We start from the raw sequence: 17433 nt of genomic DNA, 5'->3' as shown, positions 1-17433 counted from the left end.
ACACGAGGGGCCTTGATAAACGGAAGTTGACAGTCTGGAGGCGCTCGGTCAGCTTGGAAATTAGTATTTGTATACGAAAGTTTTAGTCTTTGTTTCTCCATACATTATGAACAATCGTCGTTATAAAGCTAAAGAGTGTGGCCACTGTGGTCAGTTTTTGCAGAAATCTGCTTATTATGAGCATAGACGATCGTATTTTGACCCCTATGGTCATTGGAAAAAATGTGAAAAAACCGCGCCGATTTTGGTTGACAACCCGCCGTCGCCGGCAATACCAGCAGAAGAGTCCGATATCCAAAGTGGGGGTACTACAATGACGGAAACGATGAGTGTATGTGCACCATGTTCCGACTCTGCATCTAGGTAGGTATAAACAAGGCTGAACATCTCGACCTGTTTTTCATTGGACAACTCGACACAGTGCCCCTAGACATCTCGACCCACCTACACAGCCAAAACAGTCAGCTTTGACATTCAGTTGTGATACATGACAAAACAAACATACATTGAATATATGACAAGGGAAAATAAACCCCGGGAAAGACAATTTTAAATCCTGTTTGACACAACATGAAAGCAACAGTCTACCAGTGAATGTATATTTATCAATAATCAAACTAAACATTCAATGTCATATACATGAAGCGGACTGTGGCGGTTATGTACTTTCGTTGTTCATTTCACAGCACGTAACCCCTGACAATGTCGTCATTTTTTGGATTGACCCATTGCATTTGATTTCTCTCTGTGGCCGGTGTTTCAAATCAATAGATGTCGATCAACTTTGAACTAAATAGAGGTTTGCCACATTGAGATAGGGTCACGTCGATGCAGTGGGTCGAAATGTCCAGGGTGTCTGGGTCGAGATGTCTATAAATCGTATAAACGTACATGCATTTTCCAGTGGGCAAGAGTTCCTTAGAGCCACATCACCTAAAGCTAATTCTACCCCTGCCTCTCCAGTTCTTCGCTGTCATTTTAATTGCATATGCTCCAACTCAGGGCATGTATAGTAATCTGGAGGGGCATATAAAATTACATCATATGGCTAGAGTAAGAGATTCAGGGTTTAGATTTGGAATGGGGGAGACTTTAAGGAACTCTTTCCATAGGTTTGTCATTGTCTTTGCTGAATCTGCTATGTGATAATGAGAAATACATTAGAGAATTTGTCAATGTTTGTGAAGTTTAGAAACTTTAGATGATGCACCTTGTTTCAGTGGTTCAAGGCATGTGACATTGATTGACAGCGGTTACTAGTAATTGTTCGAGCTTAGCCTAGTCTTTAACTGGTTTGTGTTTTTGACTTTTATTGGTCAAAATCTCAATTCATGTACTATTTATTGTCATACATATATACTATATACTGCTGAGATATTCATAGTCACATATATCCACTTTAGTAAATCATGGAACTATAAACCCCAGGAAGAACAACCACTTCGTTTCCTTTGAACTATGATAGTTGCCGCGATGTTGAATGTTTATTTTGACTGTTTATTTCGTCGCATTAAAAAATAAGCCGATTTACGCAAATGAACGTTTATCTCCGACTATCGGTCATTTTCGGAATCAATCCGGCGACGTCGGGAGATCACGTGATCGAGTTGTTTCGGTTATAGCATAAAAAAAAACCATGGCGCCAAGACAAGAACACTGATAAATGAGCGACATTCAACAGGAAAAAAAACACACATTGCCACTTCTGGCGATCGAAGGGAAACACGGATAATAAGTCGGGATATTTCGACAACAAATAGCAAACCAAACACCATGTTTCGCAAACTTTCGCAACCTTATTTTTCGTAATCTAAATACGACATTGAAAATTATGAAAACTCGCTAAAACTCCAACTCGTTGCATGATTTCCGGTACACTGAAGGTCACCCTGCAGACCATCTTGTTTGCGCAACGAAATATTTTACTGCGCAGATATGAAATTTTTTTTTCAAGTTTTTTTTCCAGCAAAGTTGATACGGGCGTATCGGCGGCAATTAACATGGAGTATGACTAATGTTGTGGAAACAAAAGCGAAAGCACTGTAAGATAAACTAAGACAAAGGTTTTTTTAATCCTCTTAGTTTCGTTGTTCTTCCTGGGGTTTATAGTTCCATGAGTAAATCAACCTGTAAGTTTAGGAAAACATGAATTTAACAAAGCTTGGCTGGATCTGTTTACTACAGGGAGACTTGCAAAAAAATAATCTCTATTGTTTATAAGTGTACTTATAGATGTCTGGGCTTTCACAATAGAACAAATCTTGACTTGAGACACCATGTTCAGCCTAATGTGTATTAATTTCGGTTTTATCTAACAAACAAACTCAATTGGAATAAGTGATACATCAAGATAATGGAAGGAAAGACTAATAAATAAACAGGAGGAAGGTTTATCATTGCAGCTAGTGTAGAAAGCTTTGTTGATATTTTTGTCTTCATGACTAGTTCATAAAATTGAATTCAGAACCTATGTTGAGTAGGCGATCCAAGAAATAATTATTTATCACTATTAGTGTAATTTAACAACATTCTATTAGAAAAGAAAAACAGATTGAATTTGTTTAAAGCAATTTAATTCGTAATTCATAGGATGACAAGAATGAATATTAATGAGCAATCAGCACTCAAATCTGGCTGTGCAGAACCCTGTTGAATAGGTCATGGAACTATAAACCATAATAGTTTATAGTTCCATGAACAGGCTATGGAAGGTACCAATGAAAGGAGCCCTTCCATGCCTCTCAAGTGGCCACTTAAGTCTCTTAACTGGCTTTCCTTTTCCTTTTGTTTCAACCCAAGTTTATTCTGATAAGAACATTGTCACATATTATTACACAAAGTAAATGCTTCTGCATTGTCAAATTATGTGACATACTAGTAGATGGATACCATTATTATTCAATTCAATTCCTTGAATAAATTAATAATTTTTTTCAGTGATATTCTAACAATAAGGAATATTGAGGATCTAGACTACATTAGTTCTGACACTCAATCTGATGTAGAAGATGAACAGCATGCTATTCATGAGACAGTTGATATTGATACAGAAACATTATTCAGGGTATGTATATGATAGTACAACGATTTCCACTAAACATTGGGAGGTAGACTTCATGGCTTGCAAGCAAATTGACTTCATAATTATTGTTATTAGGCATAATTGCGCAGATGATTTCAGAATATTTTTTTTTTGGCTCTCAGAAATGCTGTCTTGTCTACCTTGGCTTGTTATTCTTGATTCAATTGTTGCATGGAGCTAAAAGCTCCATGATTGTTGGCACAGATTCAGATAGCAGTAAAAAAAACAGATTGGTAACAAAGTCCACTCTATTAGTTGCATTTGTGCACAGCTTAGCACAAGCTATAAGGGATAACAAATGTTAGCCTATGTGCTTAGTACAGGCTATGAACCGTTAAATTCTGTAAGCTAAATATGATCTGTTTTTAAGATTTTAAATTTGTTACTGTCTGCTACATGCATTGCCAGAACCAGTGATGTAGAAAAGAGTTCACAAATATTTTACATTCAAAAAATATTCATAAATAGACCCAAACTTATTCTATCGCACTTTTGGCACAAAACTGACTTTACAAAAACACACAACGTAGATAGAGTATTTTCAGAAACGCATGCATGCTGTTGATTCCCAATTCACACCATAAACAAAGTCATTCACAGTTTGTTCTGAGGACTGAGGTTGCATGTAATACCCAGTGTCAACATCAACAAATTCCAATTTTGACATATATTTTTACCTTTCCTGTATCATCAAAGATGGAAGGGAAAGGTATATTAAGGGAAAAAAGTCTGTCAGCTTTGTTGTTGTTGTCTTCGTCGTCATCATTGTTAATAATTGTTAATGTGCGCACAATAACTTACTAATTCTATTCCAAACTTTATCAAATTTGGTCACCTTATTCATCAATATAAAATTTTCCCTTAGTTCAAGTGACAGATATCCTGTGTAAAAATATGAGAAAAATTGAGAAAATCTGATAAATATTCTACTTGACTGCTCACTGGTGCATGGAGCTAACTCCATGACTGATGCTAGACATTTAAAGGTCACTGATCCCAGCTAAGATTTTCTTGGATGTTTTATGAATCTAATCTAATCTAAATGCAGCACTTTTTTTCTGAGATGAGGCATTTGTTTTTATACTAAAATACTTTTAATAAAGCTGGAAATTATGTCCCTTAAAATAATTAAACAAATTAGACACCAATGTTCCTGTAAGATATTTACATCAATCAAGGACTTTCAATAGATTTGCTTTTCCCAAAACAACATTAATTATGACCATGCATATTGATATTGAAACGATGGTAAATGGAATAATATTATACAACAAGGGCAGGGTCATAAGAGTTCAACTATGTTTAAATACTGTAACTTGCTGAGTAGTTATATTAAACGTTTTTTGACTATGTAAGACCATGGATGTACATCCATTGTAAGACCTAGAACAAAGGCAAGTATACAGATTTCAACACTGCTACTGAGAACTAGACTGAAAAGAAACTGGTCACTTGCGAATAAACCCTTGCCAATCATTGTTATGTAACAGTGACAGTAACTACACTGCCTTTATAAAAATAAACAAGTCTTTCTTTATAAGTCTCAATTCATTAGCAGGCAGTCAAGTTAGCGCCCTGATTTTGAACATTGCGTTATGCAAAGTCATTCAAGCTATGCTAGTATTCAGCAATACTAGTATAAATGTGTATATGTGCATATGTATTGTATTATTGTAAAACTATTACACAAATGGAAAATTGTTAGTCTTCATAATTATTTGCTAGTTTAAAAGATATAACATGTGTATTGTACAGGCCGACCCTGTATTGTTACGTTGCATTGTTTGAACAAATAAAAGTAAATAAAACACAGGTTTATTCTTAAGTCCATTTTGTCAATAGGAAACAGCTGGAGACCCAGAATCCTGCTGCAGTGAAATATGGGAATCTGATGAAGATGTGAGAGAAGCAGAGTTATTGAATGAGGAATCAGCTACTAATGAAGATTCATCCATACCGAAACCAATGTTTCAGATACTTGTAGATGCAATGATGTTTTTTCTTTTATTATGGCAGAAGTGTTACAACGTTTCTGATAGAGGAATCACAATTCTCTTGAAATTTATGAAACAGTTCCTTCTAATGTGTTCAGACCACTTGGAGTTGCCATTGCTAATAGAGTTAGCAAGTTACATTCCTCTGTCACTTTACAAGGTTAGACAATTGCTGGGTCTTAACAGAGATGATTTTGACAAGTATGTGGTGTGTCCAAAGTGTGCAGAATTGTATAGATTTCAAGATTGCTACCGAACTGATAGAAATGGGCTGAAAATACCTCTGAAATGTTCTTTCATTAGATTTCCAAAGCACCCACAGAGAAAACATCGCCAGCCTTGTAATTCTCCACTTTTGAAGAAAGTAAAAGGAAATATGAAAGAATATTTGTATCCTATAAAACTATACTGTTACAAAAGCCTCAAACAAACATTGCAGTCATTTCTTAGAAGACCTAATTTTCTAAATCGATGTAACCAGTGGAGAAATAGAAACATTCCTGAAGGAGTTATGAGTGACATTTATGATGGAAAAGTTTGGAAAGATTTTGTAGAAGCTGGTTTCTTTAGTAGTGATTATGATCTGAGCTTGACACTCAATGTTGATTGGTTTCAACCATATGAGCACAGCCCATACTCAGCAGGGGCCATTTATATGGTTATCAATAACCTTCCCAGAGAGGAACGTTTTAATGCAGAAAATGTGATTCTTGTTGGTGTCCTACCAGGACCGGATGAACCAAAGAAAAATTTAAATTCCTATCTTAAGCCACTTGTAGCAGAGTTGCAGGAGTTGGTTGAAGGAGTAAAGTTAGAAGATGGTTCAATGTCTGGTAACACATACAGAGCAATTGTTATGTGCCTGTCAAGTGATATTCCTGCCTGTCGGAAATGTGGAGGTTTCGTTGGACATGGAGCTTTGAGAGGTGAGAAAAAATATTTTTTATTATCCACACTCATAAATAAACTCACAACTATGGATGAATGTGTTACAAACTGATTTTTGTTTGTGATTTAAATTTGTACTGCGTAACTATATGTTGAGAAATTATGCAAGAGACCTAAATTGTTTGACACTGTGTCACATTATACATGTACCAGTAATAATTAATACACAAAATGTCACATGTTTATACCCTAAAAACTTTAAAAATGTGTTCCTCTAAAACTTCAACATGTACTGTACATAGAGGCCAAGTCAAGTTTTTGTTTTTGAACCCTAACTTGAACACTGTTGCCCATAGAAAAATTTAACCAAATATTGCTACTATTGATCAAAAATGCTTGTCATTATTCTTTCGTGAGTACTTGAAGCAATCATTTTGATATGTTGAAACGCTTCTTAATATGAGAAAAAAATAAAATAATTTTGACTGGTTACATGGTTTGGATCATCTTGAATCTCCTGCATAAGGAGCCAAAAATTCAAGCTTGTGTTTGAAATTAATATTTTGACCAATTGATCTAAAATAATGCATCATGGAGGTAAAAAAAGAAGAAGCAGTGGTGGAAAATAAGCCTATGAACTTCAATTGTTAAGCTCCTAATTCCTTTGTACTTCTGGTGTTTGAACTCGAAGCCGTTTCTTTAAGCAAGTGTACCGGCCGTAATGTTCAGATTACACAGAAAAAATTTTCTGATGAAATATTAAATCAATTGCGCAGATCATAAATAAGGCCTGTACTTATGTGCGGTGACTTTTGTTGAAAACAAGAAGTCACCATTCACAAACTAGACACTTGGACATTTAATTGTTTGTAGTTGAAGATTGACTATATTTTATACTTTCTGACGAGTCAGCTTTTGAAACACTTCATTTATATGATCCACAGAATTCCGCAAAAATGTTTAACTTTTTGTAGAATCGGCTTTTGAAAACCATTGTCAAATCTGGCGTGCGACAGCGAGCGGTTGTCGAAAATCACGAATATTGGTGCGATGGTATGGTTTTCGCTGCCAACCATGTACACTATGACTCGTCCACTGTGCAGTTGAAATTTCTGAAATTTGTTGAAATACTCTGAATTGCATAATCGCTATTGAGGGATTAAACAGATAGCAGAAAAACAGATACCAGTTTACCAGTTTAACAATTGCCAACCATCATAGTACACAAAGGAAACAGTAGGCATCATTGCTCCTCCTTTTTTAGCTCCATGGTTGAATGCAGTATCCTTTGTCGAAGTTTCTTATGAGAAAAATAAAATAATTGAGATCGATTGCTTTGCTTTGCTGCTATTGCGATTTTATGAAAAATGGGTTTACATAAAGTGCCTAATATTTAGCAAAATCACAAAATCATGTTTTTAAGGGGTTGGGCGCTTGTTGCACATCAATATACTATCTGTTGGAATTGATTTGGCAAAAAAACGGCATGATTTTTTTTTAAGATAGTTAGCAATTCACAATTTTTGAAAGGTAAACAGAATATGGAATGAACCAGGGTTCTCTCCAGGGCATTATAGAGTAGGGGTTTTCATTCGTTTACTTTTGGATAAACAATAGAACCAATTTAGCATAACAATGAATACAATATAAGTCATTAACAATCTAAATTTTGCATCATAGAATCACTAGAATTGCATTTGTGAAATACAAATTTTTGAATGGCTTTCATGTTTGATATCGAAGGCTTGTTCTGCATTTTTAACAGTACTTTAAAAATGCAGAACATGCATTCCACAAATATAAAATGTAAAATCGTCTTGGCCATAGATGAATCAGTGTTGGCTACAAGTAACATTGTGAATCATATTTCCCTGTGATGTTGTATACAGAATTGTTATTTTGACTAACAAATTAGAATATCACATATATATTTATTTGCTGTATCTAGTACATAGATTTCAATGGCCGCTGCAGTTTGTGAATTTCCTGTTGCTCAAACTGTGTTCCAATGCTAAATTAAATTTAAATGCACAGTAATAAATCACATTTTCTGAAAACAAGTTCATATTTATAACTGCTTCTCATTTTTCTAAATTTTTGAAATGTTCATTATTCATCTTCTAGGTTGCAGTAAATGCTTGAAAACCTTCCCGCGGGAAACATTTGGAGCCAAGGCTGATTATTCAGGCTATTCCCCTGACAATTACCCACCTAGATGTGATGAAGATCATAAGTCATTTGCTGTTAAAGTGGAGAATGCAGCAACACTGGCTGAACAGAACAAACATGAAAGAGAGTATGGAGCGCGTTGGACTGAACTGAACAATTTGCCGTATTACCATCCAGTAAGATTTCATGTAATAGACCCGATGCACAACCTTCTTCTTGGCACAGCTAAACATGTAACTCAGATATGGAAAGATAAAGGTGTTATTGATGGCAACATGTTCAGTATGATACAGTCTAAAGTGGATGGTATGAAAGTTCCTGGAAATGTAGGAAGAATTCCAAGAAAAATTGCGTCAGGTTTTTCTGGTTTCACTGCTGACCAGTGGAAAAACTGGGTGCTTATTTTCTCTCAATATGCTCTTAAAGACATTATAAGCAATGACCAATATAATTGCTGGGGCCTGTTTGTCAATGCATGCAGAATCATGTGTTCAAAAGTTATATCCACTGAACAGGTATTAAAGGCACATGATTATTTGCATAAATTCTGCATGTTTTTTAGACAACTCCATGGAAGTGAAGCATGCACTATAAATATGCATTTACATCTCCATTTAAAAGATTGTCTGTTGGATTATGGGCCTGTTTATGCATTTTGGTGCTTTTCATTCGAAAGATATAATGGTATTTTGGGCAACTACCCTACCAATAACCAGGGAATAACTGTTCAACTTATGAGGAAATTTACTTTAGGACAGCAGATTGAAGATAAACCGTGGCCAGAATGTATCCCTGATCTGCGAACACTACTAGGTTACGGTCAGCAGTCACGAGGGACATGCGAGGCTACTTCAACTTTTCAACATGTTGTTCAAAGATGCACTGAGACGCAATCTGCAGAATTGACATTAAGTGATTTTAGAGAGCAACACCAAATTACTGTGTTGCCACCAGAGCAATGTCACTATTTTGACAGTGATGACACTTCTGCTCTAACAGAAATGTATGCTTTACTGTACAATCCAAGTAACATTTTGAATGTGATTTGCATTGCAGAACGCTACAAGCGTGTTTCTTATGCTGGAAATCTGTATAGCATTGAACGTTCCCGTAATAATCGTTCTGCCTGTGTGATGGCCAAGTGGGTTGGTAACGAGAGTAGTGATGGCATGTGTTCAATTGATTTATGTAGTGACACTAGGCCTTGTATTATTCAAGAAATATTTAGAAGTGAGGTCACTCTTTCTGTGGGAGAGAAAATAGAGAAGGTGCCCCATATATTAGCCAGAGTTGTATGGCTAAAAAGGCATCCCATGAAAAACCATTATGGGAATCATACTCAGGTGTGGGGAACTGATATTGAAACGGTACATGGAGCCGCATTCATACCTGTGCAAAGGATTCAGTGCTTATGTGTATGTACGCAAGTTAAAGTGTCATTTCCTTATTGTCAGTTGGGTGAACGTGTATCTGTAGTTGTACCACTTGAAAATTGTAATAGTGACCAGCTTCGATAAGTAACTTATTTTATAAAGTATAAGATTATGGGATAACCGGAATATTCATGTAAATGGTCGTGCAGGCCTTGCTTTAAAGTTGTATTCCCACTTTCTAACATAAAACATAATTCTGAAAACAATCTTAAAATATAAATTACATGAAAATGATAGTTTTTGGTAACTTCCTATGTTGGTGCTTATTTACAAATCTGGCTTCCTATTTTTTTATCCTTATTCTACAGTTAATTTTACATTACTCCCTCCACAATAACAAAATTCGATGGTGTATGTGTTGATCAAAGGGATGAGTCCACATAAATTTGCTAAGTGAAACTGCACCTTAGAATTGGAGAAAAAAAAATTGTCTTGTGTGTGAAACAACCAAATTGTTTATATTGCTTATTACACTGTTCTTGCAAAATTGTTTTTGTGTTTCTGAGATTTAGGTAACGGCAAGGTTGTTATAGTTGTGCTATGTTTGTAATAAATACAACGAGGCTAAAAATAAAATGCCTTCAGTTTCAAAACCACATCAATAGAATGGGAAATGTTTGTTTACTTTTTCGGGATGATTTGTCATTCCGAACGAATGAAGTAATTCAAGTAAAATTATTTTTAGAAAATTCGCTGTTTTTCTTCAAACCTTTCCACAGAGCTCTTACATAACCAAGGCTCTGTTATCAACAGTTTATTTGGTGTTTACATTATAGATTTACATATCTGAATCAAGGATTACAATTTCAATTAAGTTAAAAGTTGTAATCTGATAAGATAAACACCACATTTACTACCATAAGGATCACTGATAATGTAATAGAAAAAAGATTTGTTTAAATTCCCTTTGATCCAACCTTTTTTCATGTATTCAAATGCATAATTTTATACATATTAAACATATATCTTGTAGTATTAAATAATTAGAACCTCGTCACTGAATCATTTTCAATTTTCCTCTAATATGAGAAGCAATAAATTTGTTTACCCAAGTGTCAAGCCTATCTAGTAGAAATGTCGCAGCTGTATGCTGGTGACAAACTATGAAATTAGCTTACTAATTTTGGTTGTACATTTGATTGTTTTTATCACAATACTATGTGAATCAAATTAATTTTTCTGTACAAGTTCGTTTACTGTAATTCCAACTCTAATTTTAAAATTCACTGTTGTGCAGGATTTGTCTAATTAAGCAAAAATAAGTAGTTTTTTTCTTCTCGTCACTGCATTTTAGCAATTTTGAGTACCATTCAAGTTTGCCATGTGTAAAATGTGAAACATTGAACATGCATCATGTTCTATTTGATAATCTTAATACAAAACATATAGGTAGACTGAAAACTGTTATAATTTGCCAATTTGTTAACAAGTGCATGTTACTATATTTCCTCTATTGATAGGGTATGCACTTATGTAAATGAAAGGTGTACAAAAAATACCTTTTGATATTTCACATAATATTCTATTATGAAGTTTAGCTGTAATTTTCATTGAAAAGCACAAGTTGGTTTGATGTGCCTTTTTTTCATTCATGCTGTGTATGCTAAGGTAATGTATTTTCTCAGGTTAGTTTTATTACAACAAATTGAAATGAAACTGAAAATAAAACATTTACACTACATCTATTTGCCTCATTTTTTAAGATGTACACGGGTAAATATTTGTTGAATATTCAGAGATTATTCGCTGCTAATACCAGAGATGATTTGTGGTATTGAGAGAATTGGGTCAGAGGGTATTAATAATTTTTTATTTTGAGTTGCACAACATCACTTGCATTTTCCCCAGCTGAACAAAGACGCATTTTATTGAATAATATATCATTATTGTGCATCTGTCACCATAACGCCATAAGTTACACCGTTCAGTAATTTTGCTGTATTTTCATCCTACCATACCAGGAAATACCAATTCCAAATATGGAATGATTACACGCGTAAGTGTCCTCTAATAATACAAACAAACATGGCTGCCACCAGAGTTTGACCCGATTCCACAGAAAGAAGTTCCACTGATTCTTTTCTAAATATTTTAGATTTCAGCTTTCCCATGGTGTATCATTGGAAGGAAAAGATGTATAATAATAAGGTTATTACGAAAATACCTCAAAGTATGCACTCATACAGTACACAGGTATTTTCGTAATAACCTCATATTACCAGTGTCCCCCAGTATTAGCTACAAATTACCTCTGTATGTTATGAACTGCATCAGCACGAAATTAGTCATGAGAAAAACGTGAAAACTGTGAGTGGCGGGAGCACAGTATATGCATCTCAGACATACCTGGCCAGATTTCAGTAAAACTTCACACACATTTATTTATGATCCAATTCATGATGACAAAATAGCAATGAATTCTATATTAAAAACTCATCGAAATCAAGCATTTCTGCCGTTTCTGAACCTTGGTTGGGCATGGACTTATTTCATTCAAACTCAGTATGTCCATTGAAAAATAATGGGTCCTCAATGAACATAATATTTTTCCCAGATTTGATTCAAAAGAGCTGACTGATGGCAATTTTGTATATTGGAGTTATATTGCTAACATGGCGGGACTGATCATATTCAAACTTCACACATACACCATGTAACATATTTGTACATGCATCTGATTCAAGTTGGCTAGAAATCAATTATGAATGTCATGAGCAGAATCACAGAAAAAAATCGTGCAAGTGAACTATAAATATTTATAATGATTGTAAATAGTTATTTAGTACTGACGTTCACAGTCACTAAAAACTGCTTATTTTGTTAAACTTGTCAAGTGATAGTTGGTAGTTCAATTAGTATCATCAGCAATTTTACAATTACAGAGAAAGAGAAGGAAATATGCATCAACACTTCGGTGTATATAGTGGTAATTATTGCATTTTAGTCGGCAGTAAAACTGTTGAGAGTTCCAAACACGGGTTTCACAATTACACTAAAAACATTGAAAAGTCCTGAATTTTATTTTCATTAAAAAACTCCTGATTTTGCCTGTTAAGCGAACGAGCACAGAGAATCGTGTATTTGAATGACAGCTGAATACCCTGAAATCACCTGCTTCAGTAGCCAGGGTACAAGTATATTTACTGACACACACATCGGCATATATACAGTGAATTTTGCAATGAAGAGTGGTATACTCGACTTTGGTGGGGAATATTGCTACAATATTATTTTCCCATAGTTTTTTAAGCAATGGAAAACAACTATAAAACGATTAAGATCCGATAAACAAAATTAAACTTAAACAGCTCGTTCTTGACGCATCTGAAGTACAATGTAATGGTCAGTGATGTTCGCTCGAGGGAGCTAGAGTAGACAGCAGAATATTACAATGGTTTCGCTGCCTTTATTTGAGGTAAAGTTACTTTTATCTGTATGATGTAACACAATGTTCAGCCTTTTACTTCGCCAGCTATAAATAAAATATAATTAAATTCCTTTTTCCTTGGTATTTATATTCTGGGCAATAACTTTGAAACCACAATCAATGGATTATGGTGCATTATACTCTATTTAACCATGACTTGCATAAATTAAAACAGATTATCGTCCAATCACAATAATGTATTCATGGCACCATGTATTTATCATGTTGCCGGTTTTTCAGATTATGGAAAAATCTGTGCAAAACAGAAATGAACAAAAAGTCATCTCTGATATAATGGCTAAATCACAGTACAACTTTGACACCGGGCAAGAGATTGCTTGCCAATCTGACGTTTGTAGATCACTGCCCAGCTTTGACACTACACTATAGAGTAAGGCCAGACTTTTATTATCCCTTGTTTTGCGAACCTACTGAATGAACAGGAGCCGAAAATGAAATAAAAATAAAATTTTATTTCAGCGTAATTTCTCGCGCCCGCCAACTTGTAAGCGCAAAAACGGTCCTACTACTTAACGCGCGGACACGCGAGGGAGTGTCCGGGCACGCGCGGAAGCAAACAGGGGGAATACCTAACGCGCGGGGTAGCGGCAGCAATCCTTGTACTGTGTAATATCAGAGGCACATTACTTGGGGTTTGCAACTACGGTGACATGATACCAAGATCCCGTTACAATCTCGCGCTCGCATAAGCGTTCCAACTCAGAAAAATGCGAATGCGCATGCCCGAGGTAACTAGGATACTGGGATGTCCAGGTGGATCAAAATAGCTGCTCACGATATGACGGATTACGATAACTATATTTTCTGTATATTTTCGATGTATTACATTTTTTCACCATGAATGTGGTAATACGTGTTTTATTGTTTTATTACAAACCGCCTATGTCATGTCAGAAGGTAGCAGCATCAGTCTCGCTAACTACGAGATGAGACTTGAATGGGATCTTGACATGATGTCACCATACAGTACTATGTGCGTTGCAAACCCAAAGTAATGTACCTCTGGTAATATTCGTTTATGCTCAAAATTTGAAACAGAGTTTATTTATTTATTTATTAACACACAACATCCCCGGAGGGGATGAAAAGGGTTGCAAATCAAATATTAGTAAAAGAAAAATAACTACATAAAAAGTAAGGGAACAAAAAAGCATTAAAAAAAAGAAAGATAAATTTGTATACAAGGAATGTGTTATTGGCTTAGTTTATGTAGGTGCTGCTGTCTTGTATTAAAACAGTTTTTTAAATATTGCGCTAAAGGAATGGACATTTTCTCGTTACTTAGTATGATATGAATTTATTTTCATTACTAAATTTGTCAAAATTTGATATACATTTATTAGCTACAATGTAAAGTTTTGATCTTATTTTGTTGTAATGGCGAATTCGAGCAGCTATCCACACTTTTTATAATAGCCCGGGCATTCCAGCGAGTCGAGTCCGCCATGTTGTTTACTAATTTTGGTTAGCGTTTAACAATAGAACAATACCATTCGATCCATGGGGGTGACAGTCCTGCGAATGTGCCGACATTGTCGAAAGACAATGACAGGACAAGTTTGTGGAAGTGTGGCGAGACTCCCGTAGTACTGTTTAGTAAGATTTATTAAAAAATGACCATGTAAGACGTCTGTTACGCAGAAATTATTCACTTCATGTTGTTTTCTCACAATGCTACGTACACGTGCAATGAAATCGGTATCCTAAGAATATCGTAACGTCCTTGTGTTTCCTGTTGCAGTGCAAGTTTGTATACGGCAAATATCGTGAACGGTACAGAGTTCGGTAAATCTCGTGTCCGTACACGGTAAAGAGGGGATATTTTCGTAGGCTGTGGTCCAATGTTTTTATACTTTGTAATGTAATTCAAACAAATAAAAAACGTATATTCGTAGCCATGGACAAGATTTAAAATGTAATCAACCGTTTTATTCATCCATGATTTGTACAAAGATCGTATATTTTGTAAGTGTCTAAAGCATTTTCCACATTAAGCTTCCAATATAGATATTTACAAAATATCAAATATATCTTTAAGTGTAAAAATCGATTTTTTTACTGTAAATGGTAACCTCCTGTAAAAACTTAAGATGCTTTTTTTATTTACTGCATCCTGTACCAGTCACCCACCCCCTGTCCCCACTCTTACAGCATGCGGTAAATTTCTTATTGTACACGCAGTTTACGGTAAACCTGGTTTATACCTCTTGTCGAAAGCACAGAGTTTGGTCAATCCACAGTACTGTGGTCAATCTCGTGCACAATATAGCGTACGGTATATTACGTTTCGTCCACATATTTCGAAGTGTTGACGCCGTGACACATGTGATTGACACTCTATTGTACAACTACAACAAAGGGGGGAACGTACATTGTCCCTAATTCAGTTCAACCACGGTCACTATTTTTTAGTAATCGTCGTTCAACCCAAGCAAGGCACGTTTTTTTTTTCAAATAAACATGACATACCAAATATGATAAACTTGTGTAATTCAGAAAAAATGTTGTCATTTGTTCCGGCTTGGAGCCTGATGGTAAGGGAAAACATTTACATAACCAGGGCGAGTTGCATCTAGAGACAAAGCATTTGTTGTTTCTGTTTGGAGCTGTAACAGGTAACAAAAGGTCTTGAATAAATCATGAGGAAGGCGCGACATTTCACTTTTTAACGTTATCCGATATTATCGTCTAAAAATGTCTAAAAATGTCTAAAAATGTCTAAAAAAGTCTAAAAATGTCTAAGTTAGACAGGTCTGTCCGGACAACTATTGGGATAGTTCGTTTTTCTTCAATATTATCGATAATATCGTCTAAAAATGTCTAAGTTAGACAGGTCTGTCTGGACAACTATTGGGACAGTTCTTTTATCTCCGATATTATCGATAATATCGTCTAAAAAAGTCTAAAAATGTCTAAGTTAGACAGGTCTGTCCGGACAACTATTGAGACAGTTCGTTTTTCTTCAATATTATCGATAATATCGTCTAAAAATGTCTAAGTTAGACAGGTCTGTCTGGACAACTATTGGGATAGTTCGTTTTTCTCCGATATTATCGATAATATCGTCTAAAAATGTCTAAAAAACGTCTAAAAATGTCTAAGTTAGACAGGTCTGTCTGGACAACTATGGGTACAGTTCGTTTTTCTCCGATATTATCGATAATATCGTCTAACAATGTCTAAAAAAGTCTAAAAATGTCTAAGTTAGACAGGTCTGTCTGGACAACTATTGGGACAGTTCTTTTATCTCCGATATTATCGATAATATCGTCTAAAAAAGTCTAAAAATGTCTAAGTTAGACAGGTCTGTCCGGACAACTATTGGGATAGTTCGTTTTTCTTCAATATTATCGATAATATCGTCTAAAAAATGTCTAAGTTAGACAGGTCTGTCTGGACAACTATTGGGACAGTTCTTTTATCTCCGAAATTATCGATAATATCGTCTAAAAAAGTCTAAAAATGTCTAAGTTAGACAGGTCTGTCCGGACAACTATTGAGACAGTTCGTTTTTCTTCAATATTATCGATAATATCGTCTAAAAATGTCTAAGTTAGACAGGTCTGTCTGGACAACTATTGGGATAGTTCGTTTTTCTCCGATATTATCGATAATATCGTCTAAAAATGTCTAAAAAAACGTCTAAAAATGTCTAAGTTAGACAGGTCTGTCTGGACAACTATGGGTACAGTTCGTTTTTCTCCGATATTATCGATAATATCGTCTAACAATGTCTAAAAAAGTCTAAAAATGTCTAAGTTAGACAGGTCTGTCTGGACAACTATTGGGACAGTTCTTTTATCTCCGATATTATCGATAATATCGTCTAAAAAAGTCTAAAAATGTCTAAGTTAGACAGGTCTGTCCAGACAACTATTGGGATAGTTCGTTTTTCTTCAATATTATCGATAATATCGTCTAAAAATGTCTAAGTTAGACAGGTCTGTCTGGACAACTATTGGGACAGTTCTTTTATCTCCGATATTATCGATAATATCGTCTAAAAAAGTCTAAAAATGTCTAAGTTAGACAGGTCTGTCCGGACAACTATTGAGACAGTTCGTTTTTCTTCAATATTATCGATAATATCGTCTAAAAATGTCTAAGTTAGACAGGTCTGTCTGGACAACTATGGGTACAGTTCGTTTTTCTCCGATATTATCGATAATATCGTCTAAAAATGTCTAAAAATGTCTAAGTTAGACAGGTCTGTCTTTGCAATTATTGGGACAGTTCGTTTTTCTCCGATATTATCGATAATATCGTCTAACAATGTCTAAAAATGTGTTTATAGTGGCATAAACTACTAAAAAAAGTAATTTACCCGGACAGCGATTTGTCGAGAAATAAATGTTTTATTATAATCATCCAGGATTTTTTTTAGTCTGAAAATTATATTCCCCGTATTAGTATAGCCGA

The 17433-nt window shown here is 35.0% G+C and overlaps 1 pseudogene; it reads left to right on the top strand.

Annotated features, from left to right (window-relative positions):
• Positions 1–5065: 5065 nt before the first annotated feature.
• On the top strand, positions 5066–8568 carry LOC146725345 (uncharacterized; annotated as a pseudogene).
• The last annotated feature ends 8865 nt before the right edge of the window (positions 8569–17433 follow it).

This window comes from Saccoglossus kowalevskii, unplaced genomic scaffold, assembly GCF_978046115.1.
Source record: "Saccoglossus kowalevskii unplaced genomic scaffold, keSacKowa6.1 SCAFFOLD_291, whole genome shotgun sequence".
Lineage (NCBI taxonomy): Eukaryota > Metazoa > Hemichordata > Enteropneusta > Harrimaniidae > Saccoglossus > Saccoglossus kowalevskii.
This window is presented reverse-complemented; position numbering and strand designations above follow the sequence as displayed.